The 24,088-nt window shown below is 38.4% G+C and overlaps 1 protein-coding gene across 1 annotated transcript in view; it reads left to right on the top strand.

Annotated features, from left to right (window-relative positions):
- The window catches only part of LOC308693715 (E3 ubiquitin-protein ligase TRIM39-like), a gene marked incomplete at both ends in the record, with an annotated part of 764,022 nt that overhangs the window by 49,925 nt on the left and 690,009 nt on the right, over positions 1 to 24,088 (top strand). The gene's annotated exons all lie outside the window — the stretch shown is intronic.

Here is a 24,088-nt window from a genome sequence, read left to right as displayed (position 1 = left end):
GTTGTGTCTGTGTGAGGATGACACGCTTTAAATAACCAGCTCCGTTAAACTAAAAGCATGTAGGCTAGGTTCTGATAAGTGCTTGTGAATTACACACAATCTTATATTGTCGTATTATGTCGAAATGAGAGAGCGAATGTGTGTGTGTGCATGTGAAAGTGAGAGAGAGGGAGAGCGAGAGAGAGAGAGGACTTTGAGTAAGACCACGTCAGCTTAAAATCAGAGAAAAGCATACTGTTCAACAAATCTGTCTCCATTGATGAAATCATTGAAATCAAGCCAGACTATTATAAATAATAAACCTATTTTATTTTTCTGACATTCTGAAAGGGAATGGCCATATTTTTGCAAAAACTTATACAGCAGATCAGCCTTTTTCCCCATTTCTTTTCTTTTCTTTCTTTTTTTGTGGAATTTTATTGACAATATGTTATGACACTAGTTAGCTGTTTTGGTTTGTTTTTTATTTGTGTTACATTTTTATTAGTGATCAGTGGAGAATGTGTTAATAGAACTGTCAATGATATTCGGGAACACTGACAAAGAAATTGGTGCATTTACTTTGAAGCAATGAATTTCTGAATTTAACATCCAATTTTAAAGTAAAAAACTGAAATAGTATTTAAAACATAATAATTTTCCAATAATCTTTGTTTTATTTTTACATTATACATTACTTAAAAATAATGGTCCATGGATATGTTATGCATGAACAACCCATATCCCATAATGGCTACATTCCCAATTTGTGCAGAGCAGGGTGATATTGGCATTGGATTTGGAATGGAATTAGAAAAACCTCAGTATTACTGGAAGAGATTACTCAGACAGTCAAGGACAGTGTTGGGAAAGCTACAATGTATCTAAAAAGCTTAGTAAAGCTACAAGCTACTTATAATTCAAAGAAGTTAAGCCAAAGTCAAACTGCAACTGTGAGTCAAAATATACATTTTAATTTCCTCCATCTTGCCAATACATTCAGATAAAGCAGGTGTGCATGAATATGATACATGTAAATATAATATAAAACCAAGTTGAACATGCAGACATTTGTTTTGTTACGACGATGTACGCTCAACGGCTGTCCGAATTCGCTCACTCGTTTTCATTCACTCCTTTGAGTGAACTGTATAGTGGACTAACGTACTAGGGAACAGCGATAGAGGGTTTAGGGCGCGATTTCGGATTCAGCCATAGTCTAATTGATTAGAGTCTCACCTGTTAGCTGCTGGTCTTTGTCTTATGTTAGCGTTACCTGGATGTTAGCCTCATTTGTTTACTGGATTATCCCTGTTTGTTTTTTTGGTTTCTATTAAAATACTAGGCCTACTTAACTGCTCTTCAAGCCTCATCATTCTGGATCAACCAGTCAGCAGGTGTGACAATAGTGCTAGTCTAATGGTGGACCAACATTGACATTTCTGAGTCCGTTCCAGTGAAAGAAATCCCAAAGTCTGTTCCATTAAATGAAATTCCAGAGCCCGCTCCAGAGGGAGCAGTTCCATACACCATAGCAGTTCCAAGACATACAACATAGTCATGCTCTTCTCAAGCAAAACCGAGCTGGTGTAACTGGTCCCAAACCAGCACATGAATGCAACTATGTGTACGGTGTAGCCTATATGAATCACACACTTGGTAGATGATACCTCCACAGGCTTGACTTCACATGCACGGAGCACCACATCTGACATTATGTTTCCAGCCCCATTCCACAACACCTGTCCAACTTTCTCAGATGAGACGGCAGGGATGCCCATTTGCTCATTTATCACGTCTGATTTACAGCAGATCAGCAATCTTGCTGATTCGTCCAGTCCCGTCATTTTAGGGCATAATATTATCTTTCTGCCTGAGTTCTCCTCTGATAGCAGCCAGGAGGGAGCAGATAGTATCTGGCGTCACAATCCACAAACCCTTTCCTGGCACAAGAGCTTACTGGGATGTGGCCAGCTGACACGGAGGCTTCACTCAGAACCATTCTAACTTAGCCAGGCAAATATTTTTCCAGGCTTGTGAGCAGAGCAGCATTAACACTATTCAGACCCCAGTGATTGAGACTGAATGAGTGAAGGGTGATTAAATAGGTTTTTTGTTTGAATGAGCCAGAGCGGGAAGAGGGCAGCAAAAAACACTTTACCTCATAATTGGAGACAGATCAGCGGCTGATGTAAGGTTTATGGATGGGCCATAAATACAGGGCCACAGTAGAACATGCAACAGATCCACCGTCAACTCCAGCCGCTTTGCTGAGACAATGGACTTTACTTTTCCTCCTATTCAGCCGGTCTGCCGGTTGCCAACCGGCGTCACCCTTCGACACACGCGATGTTTTGGAGAGCGCATATCCGACAGCGACATATTTCCACCTTTCATGTTTTACTATCGTCCTTATTTTTGGCGCTTTCCAAACTGGTGGGAGGGTGACATGTCAGAGGTGAGTTAAACTTCTGATGTTGCTACAAATTAGCCATTACCCAAATAGCTAATACTTTACTTTTTTCTCTTTACTTTTTTACTTTTTTAAAGATTCAATTCGGTTTTAAATCCTTAACAACAAACACTTTTAACAGCAATTTTTACAATACTATTTTATTATACCTTAACATTGTTAAATCATGTTAGTTCATAAAAATGTTAATTTAGGCTATATGACTAATGTTAAAAATGTATCAGCATACACTACCGGAATTTTTTTTTTAGGAAGGACACCTTAACTTGATAAAAAAGTAACAGTAAAGACTGTTAATGTTACAAAAGATTTCTATTTCAAACATGCTGTTCTATCAAACACATACTGTGAAAATGCTTTAAAGTTTCCACAAAAACATTAAGCAGCACCAACATTTTCAACATTGATAATAATAAGAAACGTATCTTGAGCAGCAAATCAGCATAGAATGATTTCTGAAGGATCATGTGACACTGAAGACTGGAGTAATGCTTTTGAAAATTCAGCTTTGCATCACATGAATAAATTACATTCTAAAATATATTAACAAAGAAACCTGTTATTTTAAATTGTAATAATATTTTACAATATTACTGTTTTTACTGTATTTTCAGTTAAATAAATGTAGTCTTGGTGAGCATAAGAGTCTCTGAAACACTGAAAAATCTCACTGAGCTCAAACTACTGATGGTAGTGTATTTTTAATTAACAATTAGATTAGTAAATGAACAACTACTGTAAAAGTATTGCTTTTGTTACAGCATGATGATGCATTAATTATTGCTAACAAATTGAATTTCATTGTAAAGATTTAAATTAGATTACAGAATGTTCTTTATGAGCTAGTCGCATTATTAGAACTGCAGGTTTTCAGTCTTTTGCAGTATTCAGTTTGCCATTTTCCCTTACACAGGTGAGAATGGACAGAGATCGCTTTGTAGTCATCCTGGATGTGAGGCACTACTCTCCAGACGAACTGACTGTCAAGGCCAATGATGATTATATTGAGGTTCATGCGAAACGTGATGAAGAAGGGCAGGTAACAAACTCACCTTCATTTATTCACCATTTTGAACTTGGCTGTTCTGAATTCATTATTGCATAAATTAAGTTTATTGTAGTATTGTGTTCTAAAAAGCAAGGTTAGACATATTCAAGACATATTCAAAAGGCAACATGTGAAGAACTTTCTCACTTTCAGTTCATGAGTTTCAATTAAACTGAACTGGTCACCTTCACAGGACGTTGTTGGGGAGGGCAGGAAGTGAAAGACTAAAGACTTTTAAAACCGTTTTAAACTTTCAATTAACATCTAATGTTTGTCTTGACAAACTTTCCCTTTTCTTATTAAAATGGCACACACACTATCATTCAAAAGTTTGGGGTTGGAAAGACGTTTAAATATTTTTGAAAGAACTCTCTTTCTTCTCACCAATGCTGCATTTATATGATCAATAATATACAGTAACATAAGAAATATTATTACAATATATACTGTTTTCTAATTTAATATATTTTTATAATAAGTTTTAATGTGTTAAATATATTTTTAAAAGTCAAAATTCCCCATTTTTAAATATATTTTATTATAATATAATTTCATAATTGTCTTACTCCAGTCTTCAGTGTCACATGATTCATCAGAAATAATTCTAATATGCTGATTTGCTGCTCAAGAAACATTTCTTATTATTATCAATGTTGAAAACAGTTAATATTTTTTGTAGAAATGATGATCCTTATGATCAACTAAGATATTTTTATCAGGATTCTTTGTTGAATAGAATTTTCAAAAGAACCGCATTTGTTTGGAACAGAAATCATTTGTAACATTATAAATGTCTTTACTGTGACTTTTGATCTATTTATTGTGTCCTTCTCTAAAATTAAAATTTTTTGAATGTCAATTCTAGTTTTCAATTCTTAAAGTGACGTGTCATTGTGCAATGACTGATTTACATCACTTCGAAGAAACTGTATCTGTTACAGGATGACCATGGCGTTGTGGCAGAGTTTTACCGGAAGTTTAAGATCCCATCCGGTGTGGATCCAGGGTCCATCACCTCCTCTCTGTCCTCTGATGGCTTTCTGACCGTCAGCACATCTCGCCGTGTGCTGGACATCACCTGTGACGAGAAGCCACCAGCACAGAAGTAAACCCGTCGATAGCTGCACCTCTGCCTCTCTTCTCCAAACAAACCCAGCAGCTTCACCACGACTGAGAGAACCATCAGTATTACAACAGGCATAAGATCACACGCTTTAATGCAACACATGGAACCAAACAAAGTTATAACCATATACAAACATAACTGTCCATACTGTGCAATACAGTGTCAGGCAAAACGCGCAGTACGTCAGTGCTTTAGGCCTGTAAATGCAGGTTGTTATAGGAGTTGGGTTTGGTTTGTTATATTTATGGCCTACAGTTGGACGTTGTATGTAATTATGTGGCTGACTTGGATGATGATTGTAACTTTGGCTTTGAGAGGAAGCAGAATTGAAATGGGATGTTGTGCAGCATCTGAATACTGATGAATGCTGGTATAAAGGATCTCATCTTGTGATATCTCAGCATATGTTGAGCATCTGAATGTAAAGTTTGCTGCACTTATGAATCTGTTTGATACTGGGGTCTAAACTAACAGACCAAGTTGAATGTGTTTTGCTGAATGTTGTTGCACTTAATGGACAGTAATAAAGATGACTTTGTAAATGAATATATATGATTAATCACTGACAGTGTCAGGCTTTATGGACATCTATTATGTCAGACAAACAAATGTGCCTTATTTACCTCAGTGGTGTAACAAGATGCCATGGATCACATTTGATTGTCAAATGTGGTGTAATAAAAAAAAAAAAAAAAAAAAATACATCCTGAGTTTGGATTGCTGATGACAGGGGTGTAGTTACTGACATAATTCCCCTTGTGACATCATTCCCAAAGTGCTTTAAATTTAATTTTCCATACCTCTTAAAGTGACGTATTACAACTAACAACTGTGACAGTAGCTATTTTCAGCATTAAAAAATAAAAAAAGGTTGTTTCTTTTTCTTCTTTTTTTCTGCACAACTTACAAAAGTACGGTGACGCATTGCTGCTACATACATATATATGTTTTTTCTCAATTATGTCGTAATAACGAGATCTTATGTCGTTAAAACGACATATTTTCTCGTAATAACATGATCTTATGTTGTTAAAACAACATCTTTTTATCGTAATAATGAGATGTTATGTCGTTAAAACGACATATTTTCTTGGCCTTATAAGGACATGTGTAGTCATGTACAAAATATGCCTTTATCCACATAAAATTAATAGCCTATCATGCCTTTATCGCACTTCTACATTCAAAAAGCTTAAGCAAATAGTAGCAGCCCCCAATCAGGCAAAATTAATCAATGAGGCCCTTTTTTTTTAATATATTTTATATAGGCCTATACGTTTTTTTTAAATATAATATATTATATATTTTATGTTTTTTTTTAATAGGCTATATCTTCATTACCTAGAGATATAATTAAACAAAAAGTGGTCAAAAAACATTAACAGAACATAGCCTAAGTTGTTTATTTTTTACAACATTGTGTTCTTATTTTGTTTAATTAACGAAATGTCAATCTTCGTCTTTATAACAGGAGATACAATACAATACAAAAATCTTTAAGATACAGCCTACAATCTTCACATTCTTCACAACGGATTGTCACCTTATAAACAGTCCGTTGTGTGGTGGAATAAGCAATATAGAAATATATGGTTAGTATCTTAATTTAAACTTTATTTTATTATTTTATTAGTTCATTAACTAATTATGCTAACTCAACTAATTGAATGCAAAGAGCTGGATACTAATTACTAATTAAATAATGTCAAATATTAAATGTAGGCTATTGATTAGAGTTGCCATAGACTAAAGATTTTTCTAGACTAGTAGTCATTCATTTAAGCAATTAGGACTAATTGTACATTTATATTCAATCCTGGGTGCAGATGGTCAGTACACTCTGCACTGACATTCATTGCTTTTCAGCTTATTGAGACCCGAGTTCAAGCCCCGGTTCGTCAAACTGTCTTGATACTATACTGTCCTATCATAATTAAAGGCAAAAAAAAAAAAAAAAAAAAATTCTTTAAACTGATGCAGGTTAAGCTCCATCCACACACAAAAATAAAATCAGCATTTTTTAAGCCATTACATCAACACCTCTCATAATGGGAGTGGGGGAACGGATTCCGACAGCTGTTTTTTTTTGCCGTCGGATTCTGTTCCCCCCATATTTCTGACACACTGAGGTTCTAATATTTGTCAAATTGATGCTGTTTAAGATCCATCCACACACAGATTAGAATAAGCATATTTTAAGCCGATACATCAACATCTCTCATCATTGGGGTGGGGGAACGGATTTCGACAGCTGAACTATTTGCCGTCGGATTCTGCTCCCCCTATGTTTCTTACACAATGAGGTTCTAATATGGATCACATTAAGGTGAATCACTATTCCCAATAGCCTAGTGGTCCGTACGCTCAGCACTGGTGGTCATTGCTTTTCAGCTTATTGCGACCCGAGTTCAAGTCCCGGTTCGTCAAACTTTCTTTATACTATACGGTCCTATCATAATAAAAGGCAAAAAAATATATTCTTTAAACTGATGCAAGTTAAGCTCCATCCACACACAAAAATAAAATCAGCATTTTTTAAGCCATTATGTAACCACCCCAATAGAATAGAGTGAACTACAGGTTCTCTACTGGACCAATGATTTTCTGTGGCTCAACAACCAAGGAAAACACTCAAGTACACAATTTCTTAGATATAAATATAACAATTTTATTTTTGGACAAGCATAATAGTAAAACCCAGGGGGGGACAGCAGGTTGATGCAATGACAGGTACGATTATAATCATGTATTTGTAATTAATGATAACATTTAATCAATAAGCTTAAAGAGAAATAAAGCATCAATCAAACAGGACAATATATTCAGCACGAGGTTACCAAGGTTGTTAAATACATGCATTAAATCAATTCATGTGATCACCCATAACACGCATAATTTCATTGCACTGCAAACCTCATATAAAGTCGTATAAATCACTTAAATACCACACCAATAAATACACACCAAATATCAGGACATACCATCAATTCCACTCACGCTAAATACATAGACGTCGTCAATAGCTGTACAGTATAAGAGTCATATGGGAGGTAACCTGCTCTCCTACCCCCTTACGCACACGCACTCACTTTACACACAAATGGCGCTGGGGGACCGGTAATCACACACATAAATAAGGCCTCCCCAGCGAACATAGCACTACCAAGACACACATCAATAACCTTAAAAATGAGAGTGTACTGCTGGCTTCCGTACCCGCTACCGGACGTGGGTTCACGCATTCAAGGAAATCGATGGCGGCCGCCAAACTTTACGGGGAAAAGCCCCAACAAAATATCCCTCCCAGTCACACGCGTCTATCTCCAACCCACGTCCCGGCACGGCAGCCTCGGCAAAGAACTCAGCAGCACGCACAAAAACCCTCCCAAACAGCAAATTCATCATACCTTTATGGCTTTGATCCCTGATTGATAATGAAACACAGGTGTTTCTCTTCCCCGACACATCATGAGGAAAACACTGTGGACGCTACTAGCGTTGCCACTCCCCTTATTTGGGGACGAGCAGCTTACAATTACATCAACACCTCTCATAATGGGAGTGGGGGAACGGATTCCGACAGCTGTTTTTTTTGCCGTCGGATTCTGTTCCCCCCATATTTCTGACACACTGAGGTTCTAATATTTGTCAAATTGATGCTGTTTAAGATCCATCCACACACAGATTAGAATAAGCATATTTTAAGCCGATACATCAACATCTCTCATCATTGGGGTGGGGGAACGGATTTCGACAGCTGAACTATTTGCCGTCGGATTCTGTTCCCCCTATGTTTCTTACACAATGAGGTTCTAATATGTATCACATTAAAGTGAATCACTATTCCCAATAGCCTAGTGGTCAGTACGCTCTGCACTGATGTTCATTGCTTTTCAGCTTACTGCGACCCGAGTTCAAGTCCCGTTTCGTCAAACTTTCTTTATACTATACGGTCCTATCATAATAAAAGGCAAAAAATATATTCTTTAAACTGATGCAAGTTAAGCTCCATCCACACACAAAAATAAAATCAGCATTTTTTAAGCCATTACATCAACACCTCTCATAATGGGAGTGGGGGAACGGATTCCGACAGCTGTTTTTTTTTGCCGTCGGATTCTGTTCCCCCCATATTTCTGACACACTGAGGTTCTAATATTTGTCAAATTGATGCTGTTTAAGATCCATCCACACACAGATTAGAATAAGCATATTTTAAGCCGATACATCAACATCTCTCATCATTGGGGTGGGGGAACGGATTTCGACAGCTGAACTATTTGCCGTCGGATTCTGTTCCCCCTATGTTTCTTACACAATGAGGTTCTAATATGTATCACATTAAAGTGACTCACTATTCCCAATAGCCTAGTGGTCAGTACGCTCTGCACTGATGTTCATTGCTTATTGCGACCCGAGTTCAAGTCCCGTTTCGTCAAACTTTCTTTAAACTATACGGTCCTATCATAATAAAAGGCAAAAAAATATATTCTTTAAACTGATGCAAGTTAAGCTCCATCCACACACAAAAATAAAATCAGCATTTTTTAAGCCATTACATCAACACCTCTCATAATGGGAGTGGGGGAACGGATTCCGACAGCTGTTTTTTTTTGCCGTCGGATTCTGTTCCCCCCATATTTCTGACACATTGAGGTTCTAATATTTGTCAAATTGATGCTGTTTAAGATCCATCCACACACAGATTAGAATAAGTATATTTTAAGCCGATACATCAACATCTCTCATCATTGGGGTGGGGGAACGGATTTCGACAGCTGAACTATTTGCCGTCGGATTCTGTTCCCCCTATGTTTCTTACACAATGAGGTTCTAATATGTATCACATTAAAGTGAATCATTATACCCAATAGCCTAGTGGTCCGTACACTCTGCACTGATGTTCATTGCTTATTGCGACCGAGTTCAAGTCCCGTTTCGTCAAACTTTCTTTATACTATACGGTCCTATCATAATAAAAGGCAAAAAAATATATTCTTTAAACTGATGCAAGTTAAGCTCCATCCACACACAACAATAAAATCAGCATTTTTTAAGCCATTACATCAACACCTCTCATAATGGGAGAGGGGGAACGGATTCCGACAGCTGTTTTTTTTGCCTTCGGATTCTGTTCCCCCCATATTTCTGACACACTGAGGTTCTAATATTTGTCAAATTGATGCTGTTTAAGATCCATCCACACACAGATTAGAATAAGCATATTTTAAGCCGATACATCAACATCTCTCATCATTGGGGTGGGGGAACGGATTTCGACAGCTGAACTATTTGCCATCGGATTCTGTTCCCCCTATGTTTCTTACATAATGAGGTTCTAATATGTATCACATTAAAGTGAATCACTATTCCCAATAGCCTAGTGGTCAGTACGCTCTGCACTGATGTTCATTGCTTATTGCGACCCGAGTTCAAGTCCCGTTTCGTCAAACTTTCTTTAAACTATACGGTCCTATCATAATAAAAGGCAAAAAAAATATTCTTTAAACTGATGCAAGTTAAGCTCCATCCACACACAAAAATAAAATCAGCATTTTTTAAGCCATTACATTCACACCTCTCATAATGGGAGTGGGGGAACGGATTCCGACAGCTGTTTTTTTTTGCCGTCGGATTCTGTTCCCCCCATATTTCTGACACACTGAGGTTCTAATATTTGTCAAATTGATGCTGTTTAAGATACATCCACACACAGATTAGAATAAGCATATTTTAAGCCGATACATCAACATCTCTCATCATTGGGGTGGGGGAACGGATTTCGACAGCTGAACTATTTGCCGTCGGATTCTGTTCCCCCTATGTTTCTTACACAATGAGGTTCTAATATGTATCACATTAAAGTTAATCACTATTCCCAATAGCCTAGTGGTCCGTATGCTCTGCACTGGTGATCATTGCTTTTCAGCTTATTGCGACCGAGTTCAAGTCCCGGTTCGTCAAACTTTCTTTATACTATACGGTCCTATCATAATAAAAGGCAAAAAAATATATTCTTTAAACTGATGCAAGTTAAGCTCCATCCACACACAAAAATAAAATCAGCATTTTTTAAGCCATTACATCAACACCTCTCATAATGGGAGTGGGGGAACGGATTCCGACAGCTGTTTTTTTTTGCCGTCGGATTCTGTTCCCCCCATATTTCTGACACACTGAGGTTCTAATATTTGTCAAATTGATGCTGTTTAAGATCCATCCACACACAGATTAGAATAAGCATATTTTAAGCCGATACATCAACATCTCTCATCATTGGGGTGGGGGAACGGATTTCGACAGCTGAACTATTTGCCGTCGGATTCTGTTCCCCCTATGTTTCTTACACAATGAGGTTCTAATATGTATCACATTAAAGTGACTCACTATTCCCAATAGCCTAGTGGTCAGTACGCTCTGCACTGATGTTCATTGCTTATTGCGACCCGAGTTCAAGTCCCGTTTCGTCAAACTTTCTTTAAACTATACGGTCCTATCATAATAAAAGGCAAAAAAATATATTCTTTAAACTGATGCAAGTTAAGCTCCATCCACACACAAAAATAAAATCAGCATTTTTTAAGCCATTACATCAACACCTCTCATAATGGGAGTGGGGGAACGGATTCCGACAGCTGTTTTTTTTTGCCGTCGGATTCTGTTCCCCCCATATTTCTGACACACTGAGGTTCTAATATTTGTCAAATTGATGCTGTTTAAGATCCATCCACACACAGATTAGAATAAGCATATTTTAAGCCGATACATCAACATCTCTCATCATTGGGGTGGGGGAACGGATTTCGACAGCTGAACTATTTGCCGTCGGATTCTGTTCCCCCTATGTTTCTTACACAATGAGGTTCTAATATGTATCACATTAAAGTGAATCATTATACCCAATAGCCTAGTGGTCCGTACACTCTGCACTGATGTTCATTGCTTATTGCGACCGAGTTCAAGTCCCGTTTCGTCAAACTTTCTTTATACTATACGGTCCTATCATAATAAAAGGCAAAAAAATATATTCTTTAAACTGATGCAAGTTAAGCTCCATCCACACACAAAAATAAAATCAGCATTTTTTAAGCCATTACATCAACACCTCTCATAATGGGAGAGGGGGAACGGATTCCGACAGCTGTTTTTTTTGCCTTCGGATTCTGTTCCCCCCATATTTCTGACACACTGAGGTTCTAATATTTGTCAAATTGATGCTGTTTAAGATCCATCCACACACAGATTAGAATAAGCATATTTTAAGCCGATACATCAACATCTCTCATCATTGGGGTGGGGGAACGGATTTCGACAGCTGAACTATTTGCCATCGGATTCTGTTCCCCCTATGTTTCTTACATAATGAGGTTCTAATATGTATCACATTAAAGTGAATCACTATTCCCAATAGCCTAGTGGTCAGTACGCTCTGCACTGATGTTCATTGCTTTTCAGCTTACTGCGACCCGAGTTCAAGTCCCGTTTCGTCAAACTTTCTTTATACTATACGGTCCTATCATAATAAAAGGCAAAAAAATATATTCTTTAAACTGATGCAAGTTAAGCTCCATCCACACACAAAAATAAAATCAGCATTTTTTAAGCCATTACATCAACACCTCTCACAATGGGAGTGGGGGAACGGATTCCGACAGCTGTTTTTTTTGCCGTCGGATTCTGTTCCCCCCATATTTCTGACACACTGAGGTTCTAATATTTGTCAAATTGATGCTGTTTAAGATCCATCCACACACAGATTAGAATAAGCATATTTTAAGCCGATACATCAACATCTCTCATCATTGGGGTGGGGGAACGGATTTCGACAGCTGAACTATTTGGCGTCGGATTCTGTTCCCCCTATGTTTCTTACACAACGAGGTTCTAATATGTATCACATTAAAGGGAATCACTATTCCCAATACCCTAGTGGTCAGTACGCTCTGCACTGATGTTCATTGCTTTTCAGCTTACTGCGACCCGAGTTCAAGTCCCGTTTCGTCAAACTTTCTTTATACTATACGGTCCTATCATAATAAAAGGCAAAAAAATATATTCTTTAAACTGATGCAAGTTAAGCTCCATCCACACACAAAAATAAAATCAGCATTTTTTAAGACATTACATCAACACCTCTCATAATGGGAGTGGGGGAACGGATTTCGACAGCTGAACTATTTGCCGTCGGATTCTGTTCCCCCTATGTTTCTCACACAATGAGGTTCTAATATTTATCACATTGATGCTGTTTAAGATCCATCCACACACAGATTAGAATAAGCATATTTTAAGCCGATACATAAACATCTCTCATCATTGGGGTGGGGGAACGGATTTCGACAGCTGAACTATTTGCCGTCGGATTCTGTTCCCCCTATGTTTCTTACACAATGAGGTTCTAATATGTATCCCATTAAGATGAATCACTATTCCCAATAGCCTAGTGGTCCGTTCGCTCTGCACTGATGGTCATTGCTTTTCAGCTTATTGCGACCCGAGTTCAAGTCCCGGTTCGTCTAACTTTCTTTATACTATACGGTCCTATCATAATAAAAGGCAAAAAAATATATTCTTTAAACTGAAGCAAGTTAAGCTCCATCCACACACAAAAATAAAATCAGCATTTTTTAAGCCATTACATCAACACCTCTCATAATGGGAGTGGGGGAACGGATTCCGACAGCTGTTTTTTTTGCCGTCGGATTCTGTTCCCCCCATATTTCTGACACACTGAGGTTCTAATATTTGTCAAATTGATGCTGTTTAAGATCCATCCACACACAGATTAGAATAAGCATATTTTAAGCCGATACATCAACATCTCTCATCATTGGGGTGGGGGAACGGATTTCGACAGCTGAACTATTTGCCGTCGGATTCTGTTCCCCCTATGTTTCTTACACAATGAGGTTCTAATATGTATCACATTAAAGTGAATCACTATTCCCAATAGCCTAGTGGTCAGTACGCTCTGCACTGATGTTCATTGCTTTTCAGCTTACTGCGACCCGAGTTCAAGTCCCGTTTCGTCAAACTTTCTTTATACTATACGGTCCTATCATAATAAAAGGCAAAAAATATATTCTTTAAACTGATGCAAGTTAAGCTCCATCCACACACAAAAATAAAATCAGCATTTTTTAAGCCATTACATCAACACCTCTCATAATGGGAGTGGGGGAACGGATTCCGACAGCTGTTTTTTTTTGCCGTCGGATTCTGTTCCCCCCATATTTCTGACACACTGAGGTTCTAATATTTGTCAAATTGATGCTGTTTAAGATCCATCCACACACAGATTAGAATAAGCATATTTTAAGCCGATACATCAACATCTCTCATCATTGGGGTGGGGGAACGGATTTCGACAGCTGAACTATTTGCCGTCGGATTCTGTTCCCCCTATGTTTCTTACACAATGAGGTTCTAATATGTATCACATTAAAGTGACTCACTATTCCCAATAGCCTAGTGGTCAGTACGCTCTGCACTGATGTTCATTGCTTATTGCGACCCGAGTTCAAGTCCCGTTTCGTCAAACTTTCTTTAAACTATACGGTCCTATCATAATAAAAGGCAAAAAAATATATTCTTTAAACTGATGCAAGTTAAGCTCCATCCACACACAAAAATAAAATCAGCATTTTTTAAGCCATTACATCAACACCTCTCATAATGGGAGTGGGGGAACGGATTCCGACAGCTGTTTTTTTTTGCCGTCGGATTCTGTTCCCCCCATATTTCTGACACATTGAGGTTCTAATATTTGTCAAATTGATGCTGTTTAAGATCCATCCACACACAGATTAGAATAAGTATATTTTAAGCCGATACATCAACATCTCTCATCATTGGGGTGGGGGAACGGATTTCGACAGCTGAACTATTTGCCGTCGGATTCTGTTCCCCCTATGTTTCTTACACAATGAGGTTCTAATATGTATCACATTAAAGTGAATCATTATACCCAATAGCCTAGTGGTCCGTACACTCTGCACTGATGTTCATTGCTTATTGCGACCGAGTTCAAGTCCCGTTTCGTCAAACTTTCTTTATACTATACGGTCCTATCATAATAAAAGGCAAAAAAATATATTCTTTAAACTGATGCAAGTTAAGCTCCATCCACACACAAAAATAAAATCAGCATTTTTTAAGCCATTACATCAACACCTCTCATAATGGGAGAGGGGGAACGGATTCCGACAGCTGTTTTTTTTGCCTTCGGATTCTGTTCCCCCCATATTTCTGACACACTGAGGTTCTAATATTTGTCAAATTGATGCTGTTTAAGATCCATCCACACACAGATTAGAATAAGCATATTTTAAGCCGATACATCAACATCTCTCATCATTGGGGTGGGGGAACGGATTTCGACAGCTGAACTATTTGCCATCGGATTCTGTTCCCCCTATGTTTCTTACATAATGAGGTTCTAATATGTATCACATTAAAGTGAATCACTATTCCCAATAGCCTAGTGGTCAGTACGCTCTGCACTGATGTTCATTGCTTATTGCGACCCGAGTTCAAGTCCCGTTTCGTCAAACTTTCTTTAAACTATACGGTCCTATCATAATAAAAGGCAAAAAAAATATTCTTTAAACTGATGCAAGTTAAGCTCCATCCACACACAAAAATAAAATCAGCATTTTTTAAGCCATTACATTCACACCTCTCATAATGGGAGTGGGGGAACGGATTCCGACAGCTGTTTTTTTTTGCCGTCGGATTCTGTTCCCCCCATATTTCTGACACACTGAGGTTCTAATATTTGTCAAATTGATGCTGTTTAAGATACATCCACACACAGATTAGAATAAGCATATTTTAAGCCGATACATCAACATCTCTCATCATTGGGGTGGGGGAACGGATTTCGACAGCTGAACTATTTGCCGTCGGATTCTGTTCCCCCTATGTTTCTTACACAATGAGGTTCTAATATGTATCACATTAAAGTTAATCACTATTCCCAATAGCCTAGTGGTCCGTATGCTCTGCACTGGTGATCATTGCTTTTCAGCTTATTGCGACCGAGTTCAAGTCCCGGTTCGTCAAACTTTCTTTATACTATACGGTCCTATCATAATAAAAGGCAAAAAAATATATTCTTTAAACTGATGCAAGTTAAGCTCCATCCACACACAAAAATAAAATCAGCATTTTTTAAGCCATTACATCAACACCTCTCATAATGGGAGTGGGGGAACGGATCCGACAGCTGTTTTTTTTTGCCGTCGGATTCTGTTCCCCCCATATTTCTGACACACTGAGGTTCTAATATTTGTCAAATTGATGCTGTTTAAGATCCATCCACACACAGATTAGAATAAGCATATTTTAAGCCGATACATCAACATCTCTCATCATTGGGGTGGGGGAACGGATTTCGACAGCTGAACTATTTGCCGTCGGATTCTGTTCCCCCTATGTTTCTTACACAATGAGGTTCTAATATGTATCACATTAAAGTGACTCACTATTCCCAATAGCCTAGTGGTCAGTACGCTCTGCACTGATGTTCATTGCTTATTGCGACCCGAGTTCAAGTCCCGTTTCGTCAAACTTTCTTTAAACTATACGGTCCTATCATAATAAAAGGCAAAAAAATATATTCTTTAAACTGATGCAAGTTAAGCTCCATCCACACACAAAAATAAAATCAGCATTTTTTAAGCCATTACATCAACACCTCTCATAATGGGAGTGGGGGAACGGATTCCGACAGCTGTTTTTTTTTGCCGTCGGATTCTGTTCCCCCCATATTTCTGACACACTGAGGTTCTAATATTTGTCAAATTGATGCTGTTTAAGATCCATCCACACACAGATTAGAATAAGCATATTTTAAGCCGATACATCAACATCTCTCATCATTGGGGTGGGGGAACGGATTTCGACAGCTGAACTATTTGCCGTCGGATTCTGTTCCCCCTATGTTTCTTACACAATGAGGTTCTAATATGTATCACATTAAAGTGAATCATTATACCCAATAGCCTAGTGGTCCGTACACTCTGCACTGATGTTCATTGCTTATTGCGACCGAGTTCAAGTCCCGTTTCGTCAAACTTTCTTTATACTATACGGTCCTATCATAATAAAAGGCAAAAAAATATATTCTTTAAACTGATGCAAGTTAAGCTCCATCCACACACAAAAATAAAATCAGCATTTTTTAAGCCATTACATCAACACCTCTCATAATGGGAGAGGGGGAACGGATTCCGACAGCTGTTTTTTTTGCCTTCGGATTCTGTTCCCCCCATATTTCTGACACACTGAGGTTCTAATATTTGTCAAATTGATGCTGTTTAAGATCCATCCACACACAGATTAGAATAAGCATATTTTAAGCCGATACATCAACATCTCTCATCATTGGGGTGGGGGAACGGATTTCGACAGCTGAACTATTTGCCATCGGATTCTGTTCCCCCTATGTTTCTTACATAATGAGGTTCTAATATGTATCACATTAAAGTGAATCACTATTCCCAATAGCCTAGTGGTCAGTACGCTCTGCACTGATGTTCATTGCTTTTCAGCTTACTGCGACCCGAGTTCAAGTCCCGTTTCGTCAAACTTTCTTTATACTATACGGTCCTATCATAATAAAAGGCAAAAAAATATATTCTTTAAACTGATGCAAGTTAAGCTCCATCCACACACAAAAATAAAATCAGCATTTTTTAAGCCATTACATCAACACCTCTCACAATGGGAGTGGGGGAACGGATTCCGACAGCTGTTTTTTTTGCCGTCGGATTCTGTTCCCCCCATATTTCTGACACACTGAGGTTCTAATATTTGTCAAATTGATGCTGTTTAAGATCCATCCACACACAGATTAGAATAAGCATATTTTAAGCCGATACATCAACATCTCTCATCATTGGGGTGGGGGAACGGATTTCGACAGCTGAACTATTTGGCGTCGGATTCTGTTCCCCCTATGTTTCTTACACAACGAGGTTCTAATATGTATCACATTAAAGGGAATCACTATTCCCAATACCCTAGTGGTCAGTACGCTCTGCACTGATGATCATTGCTTTTCAGCTTACTGCGACCCGAGTTCAAGTCCCGTTTCGTCAAACTTTCTTTATACTATACGGTCCTATCATAATAAAAGGCAAAAAAATATATTCTTTAAACTGATGCAAGTTAAGCTCCATCCACACACAAAAATAAAATCAGCATTTTTTAAGACATTACATCAACACCTCTCATAATGGGAGTGGGGGAACGGATTTCGACAGCTGAACTATTTGCCGTCGGATTCTGTTCCCCCTATGTTTCTCACACAATGAGGTTCTAATATTTATCACATTGATGCTGTTTAAGATCCATCCACACACAGATTAGAATAAGCATATTTTAAGCCGATACATAAACATCTCTCATCATTGGGGTGGGGGAACGGATTTCGACAGCTGAACTATTTGCCGTCGGATTCTGTTCCCCCTATGTTTCTTACACAATGAGGTTCTAATATGTATCCCATTAAGATGAATCACTATTCCCAATAGCCTAGTGGTCCGTTCGCTCTGCACTGATGGTCATTGCTTTTCAGCTTATTGCGACCCGAGTTCAAGTCCCGGTTCGTCTAACTTTCTTTATACTATACGGTCCTATCATAATAAAAGGCAAAAAAATATATTCTTTAAACTGAAGCAAGTTAAGCTCCATCCACACACAAAAATAAAATCAGCATTTTTTAAGCCATTACATCAACACCTCTCATAATGGGAGTGGGGGAACGGATTCCGACAGCTGTTTTTTTTGCCGTCGGATTCTGTTCCCCCCATATTTCTGACACACTGAGGTTCTAATATTTGTCAAATTGATGCTGTTTAAGATCCATCCACACACAGATTAGAATAAGCATATTTTAAGCCGATACATCAACATCTCTCATCATTGGGGTGGGGGAACGGATTTCGACAGCTGAACTATTTGCCGTCGGATTCTGTTCCCCCTATGTTTCTTACACAATGAGGTTCTAATATGTATCACATTAAAGTGAATCACTATTCCCAATAGCCTAGTGGTCAGTACGCTCTGCACTGATGTTCATTGCTTTTCAGCTTACTGCGACCCGAGTTCAAGTCCCGTTTCGTCAAACTTTCTTTATACTATACGGTCCTATCATAATAAAAGGCAAAAAATATATTCTTTAAACTGATGCAAGTTAAGCTCCATCCACACACAAAAATAAAATCAGCATTTTTTAAGCCATTACATCAACACCTCTCATAATGGGAGTGGGGGAACGGATTCCGACAGCTGTTTTTTTTTGCCGTCGGATTCTGTTCCCCCCATATTTCTGACACACTGAGGTTCTAATATTTGTCAAATTGATGCTGTTTAAGATCCATCCACACACAGATTAGAATAAGCATATTTTAAGCCGATACATCAACATCTCTCATCATTGGGGTGGGGGAACGGATTTCGACAGCTGAACTATTTGCCATCGGATTCTGTTCCCCCCATATTTCTGACACACGGAGGTTCTAATATTTGTCAAATTGATGCTGTTTAAGATCCATCCACACACAGATTAGAATAAGCATATTTTAAGCCGATACATCAACATCTCTCATCATTGGGGTGGGGGAACGGATTTCGACAGCTGAACTATTTGCCGTCGGATTCTGTTCCCCCTATGTTTCTTACACAATGAGGTTCTAATATGTATCACATTAAAGTGAATCACTATTCCCAATAGCCTAGTGGTCAGTACGCTCTGCACTGATGTTCATTGCTTATTGCGACCCGAGTTCAAGTCCCGTTTCGTCAAACTTTCTTTAAACTATACGGTCCTATCATAATAAAAGGCAAAAAAAATATTCTTTAAACTGATGCAAGTTAAGCTCCATCCACACACAAAAATAAAATCAGCATTTTTTAAGCCATTACATTCACACCTCTCATAATGGGAGTGGGGGAACGGATTCCGACAGCTGTTTTTTTTTGCCGTCGGATTCTGTTCCCCCCATATTTCTGACACACTGAGGTTCTAATATTTGTCAAATTGATGCTGTTTAAGATACATCCACACACAGATTAGAATAAGCATATTTTAAGCCGATACATCAACATCTCTCATCATTGGGGTGGGGGAACGGATTTCGACAGCTGAACTATTTGCCGTCGGATTCTGTTCCCCCTATGTTTCTTACACAATGAGGTTCTAATATGTATCACATTAAAGTTAATCACTATTCCCAATAGCCTAGTGGTCCGTATGCTCTGCACTGGTGATCATTGCTTTTCAGCTTATTGCGACCGAGTTCAAGTCCCGGTTCGTCAAACTTTCTTTATACTATACGGTCCTATCATAATAAAAGGCAAAAAAATATATTCTTTAAACTGATGCAAGTTAAGCTCCATCCACACACAAAAATAAAATCAGCATTTTTTAAGCCATTACATCAACACCTCTCATAATGGGAGTGGGGGAACGGATTCCGACAGCTGTTTTTTTTGCCGTCGGATTCTGTTCCCCCCATATTTCTGACACACTGAGGTTCTAATATTTGTCAAATTGATGCTGTTTAAGATCCATCCACACACAGATTAGAATAAGCATATTTTAAGCCGATACATAAACATCTCTCATCATTGGGGTGGGGGAACGGATTTCGACAGCTGAACTATTTGCCGTCGGATTCTGTTCCCCCTATGTTTCTTACACAATGAGGTTCTAATATGTATCCCATTAAGATGAATCACTATTCCCAATAGCCTAGTGGTCCGTTCGCTCTGCACTGATGGTCATTGCTTTTCAGCTTATTGCGACCCGAGTTCAAGTCCCGGTTCGTCTAACTTTCTTTATACTATACGGTCCTATCATAATAAAAGGCAAAAAAATATATTCTTTAAACTGAAGCAAGTTAAGCTCCATCCACACACAAAAATAAAATCAGCATTTTTTAAGCCATTACATCAACACCTCTCATAATGGGAGTGGGGGAACGGATTCCGACAGCTGTTTTTTTTGCCGTCGGATTCTGTTCCCCCCATATTTCTGACACACTGAGGTTCTAATATTTGTCAAATTGATGCTGTTTAAGATCCATCCACACACAGATTAGAATAAGCATATTTTAAGCCGATACATCAACATCTCTCATCATTGGGGTGGGGGAACGGATTTCGACAGCTGAACTATTTGCCGTCGGATTCTGTTCCCCCTATGTTTCTTACACAATGAGGTTCTAATATGTATCACATTAAAGTGAATCACTATTCCCAATAGCCTAGTGGTCAGTACGCTCTGCACTGATGTTCATTGCTTTTCAGCTTACTGCGACCCGAGTTCAAGTCCCGTTTCGTCAAACTTTCTTTATACTATACGGTCCTATCATAATAAAAGGCAAAAAATATATTCTTTAAACTGATGCAAGTTAAGCTCCATCCACACACAAAAATAAAATCAGCATTTTTTAAGCCATTACATCAACACCTCTCATAATGGGAGTGGGGGAACGGATTCCGACAGCTGTTTTTTTTTGCCGTCGGATTCTGTTCCCCCCATATTTCTGACACACTGAGGTTCTAATATTTGTCAAATTGATGCTGTTTAAGATCCATCCACACACAGATTAGAATAAGCATATTTTAAGCCGATACATCAACATCTCTCATCATTGGGGTGGGGGAACGGATTTCGACAGCTGAACTATTTGCCGTCGGATTCTGTTCCCCCTATGTTTCTTACACAATGAGGTTCTAATATGTATCACATTAAAGTGACTCACTATTCCCAATAGCCTAGTGGTCAGTACGCTCTGCACTGATGTTCAGTGCTTATTGCGACCCGAGTTCAAGTCCCGTTTCGTCAAACTTTCTTTAAACTATACGGTCCTATCATAATAAAAGGCAAAAAAATATATTCTTTAAACTGATGCAAGTTAAGCTCCATCCACACACAAAAATAAAATCAGCATTTTTTAAGCCATTACATCAACACCTCTCATAATGGGAGTGGGGGAACGGATTCCGACAGCTGTTTTTTTTTGCCGTCGTATTCTGTTCCCCCCATATTTCTGACACACTGAGGTTCTAATATTTGTCAAATTGATGCTGTTTAAGATCCATCCACACACAGATTAGAATAAGCATATTTTAAGCCGATACATCAACATCTCTCATCATTGGGGTGGGGGAACGGATTTCGACAGCTGAACTATTTGCCGTCGGATTCTGTTCCCCCTATGTTTCTTACACAATGAGGTTCTAATATGTATCACATTAAAGTGAATCATTATACCCAATAGCCTAGTGGTCCGTACACTCTGCACTGATGTTCATTGCTTATTGCGACCGAGTTCAAGTCCCGTTTCGTCAAACTTTCTTTATACTATACGGTCCTATCATAATAAAAGGCAAAAAAATATATTCTTTAAACTGATGCAAGTTAAGCTCCATCCACACACAAAAATAAAATCAGCATTTTTTAAGCCATTACATCAACACCTCTCATAATGGGAGAGGGGGAACGGATTCCGACAGCTGTTTTTTTTGCCTTCGGATTCTGTTCCCCCCATATTTCTGACACACTGAGGTTCTAATATTTGTCAAATTGATGCTGTTTAAGATCCATCCACACACAGATTAGAATAAGCATATTTTAAGCCGATACATCAACATCTCTCATCATTGGGGTGGGGGAACGGATTTCGACAGCTGAACTATTTGCCATCGGATTCTGTTCCCCCTATGTTTCTTACATAATGAGGTTCTAATATGTATCACATTAAAGTGAATCACTATTCCCAATAGCCTAGTGGTCAGTACGCTCTGCACTGATGTTCATTGCTTTTCAGCTTACTGCGACCCGAGTTCAAGTCCCGTTTCGTCAAACTTTCTTTATACTATACGGTCCTATCATAATAAAAGGCAAAAAAATATATTCTTTAAACTGATGCAAGTTAAGCTCCATCCACACACAAAAATAAAATCAGCATTTTTTAAGCCATTACATCAACACCTCTCACAATGGGAGTGGGGGAACGGATTCCGACAGCTGTTTTTTTTGCCGTCGGATTCTGTTCCCCCCATATTTCTGACACACTGAGGTTCTAATATTTGTCAAATTGATGCTGTTTAAGATCCATCCACACACAGATTAGAATAAGCATATTTTAAGCCGATACATCAACATCTCTCATCATTGGGGTGGGGGAACGGATTTCGACAGCTGAACTATTTGGCGTCGGATTCTGTTCCCCCTATGTTTCTTACACAACGAGGTTCTAATATGTATCACATTAAAGTGAATCACTATTCCCAATACCCTAGTGGTCAGTACGCTCTGCACTGATGTTCATTGCTTTTCAGCTTACTGCGACCCGAGTTCAAGTCCCGTTTCGTCAAACTTTCTTTATACTATACGGTCCTATCATAATAAAAGGCAAAAAAATATATTCTTTAAACTGATGCAAGTTAAGCTCCATCCACACACAAAAATAAAATCAGCATTTTTTAAGCCATTACATCAACACCTCTCATAATGGGAGTGGGGGAACGGATTCCGACAGCTGTTTTTTTTTGCCGTCGGATTCTGTTCCCCCCATATTTCTGACACACTGAGGTTCTAATATTTGTCAAATTGATGCTGTTTAAGATCCATCCACACACAGATTAGAATAAGCATATTTTAAGCCGATACATCAACATCTCTCATCATTGGGGTGGGGGAACGGATTTCGACAGCTGAACTATTTGCCGTCGGATTCTGTTCCCCCTATGTTTCTTACACAATGAGGTTCTAATATGTATCACATTAAAGTGAATCACTATACCCAATAGCCTAGTGGTCCGTACACTCTGCACTGATGTTCATTGCTTATTGCGACCCGAGTTCAAGTCCCGTTTCGTCAAACTTTCTTTATACTATACGGTCCTATCATAATAAAAGGCAAAAAAATATATTCTTTAAACTGATGCAAGTTAAGCTCCATCCACACACAAAAATAAAATCAGCATTTTTTAAGCCATTACATCAACACCTCTCATAATGGGAGTGGGGGAACGGATTCCGACAGCTGTTTTTTTTGCCGTTGGATTCTGTTCCCCCCATATTTCTGACACACTGAGGTTCTAATATTTGTCAAATTGATGCTGTTTAAGATCCATCCACACACAGATTAGAATAAGCATATTTTAAGCCGATACATCAACATCTCTCATCATTGGGGTGGGGGAACGGATTTCGACAGCTGAACTATTTGGCGTCGGATTCTGTTCCCCCTATGTTTCTTACACAACGAGGTTCTAATATGTATCACATTAAAGTGAATCACTATTCCCAATACCCTAGTGGTCAGTACGCTCTGCACTGATGTTCATTGCTTTTCAGCTTACTGCGACCCGAGTTCAAGTCCCGGTTCGTCAAACTTTCTTTATACTATACGGTCCTATCATAATCAAAGGCAAAAAAATA

Source organism: Scardinius erythrophthalmus (genome assembly GCF_964197995.2).
Source record: "Scardinius erythrophthalmus genome assembly, chromosome: 7".
Classification (NCBI taxonomy): Eukaryota; Metazoa; Chordata; class Actinopteri; order Cypriniformes; family Leuciscidae; genus Scardinius; species Scardinius erythrophthalmus.
This window is presented reverse-complemented; position numbering and strand designations above follow the sequence as displayed.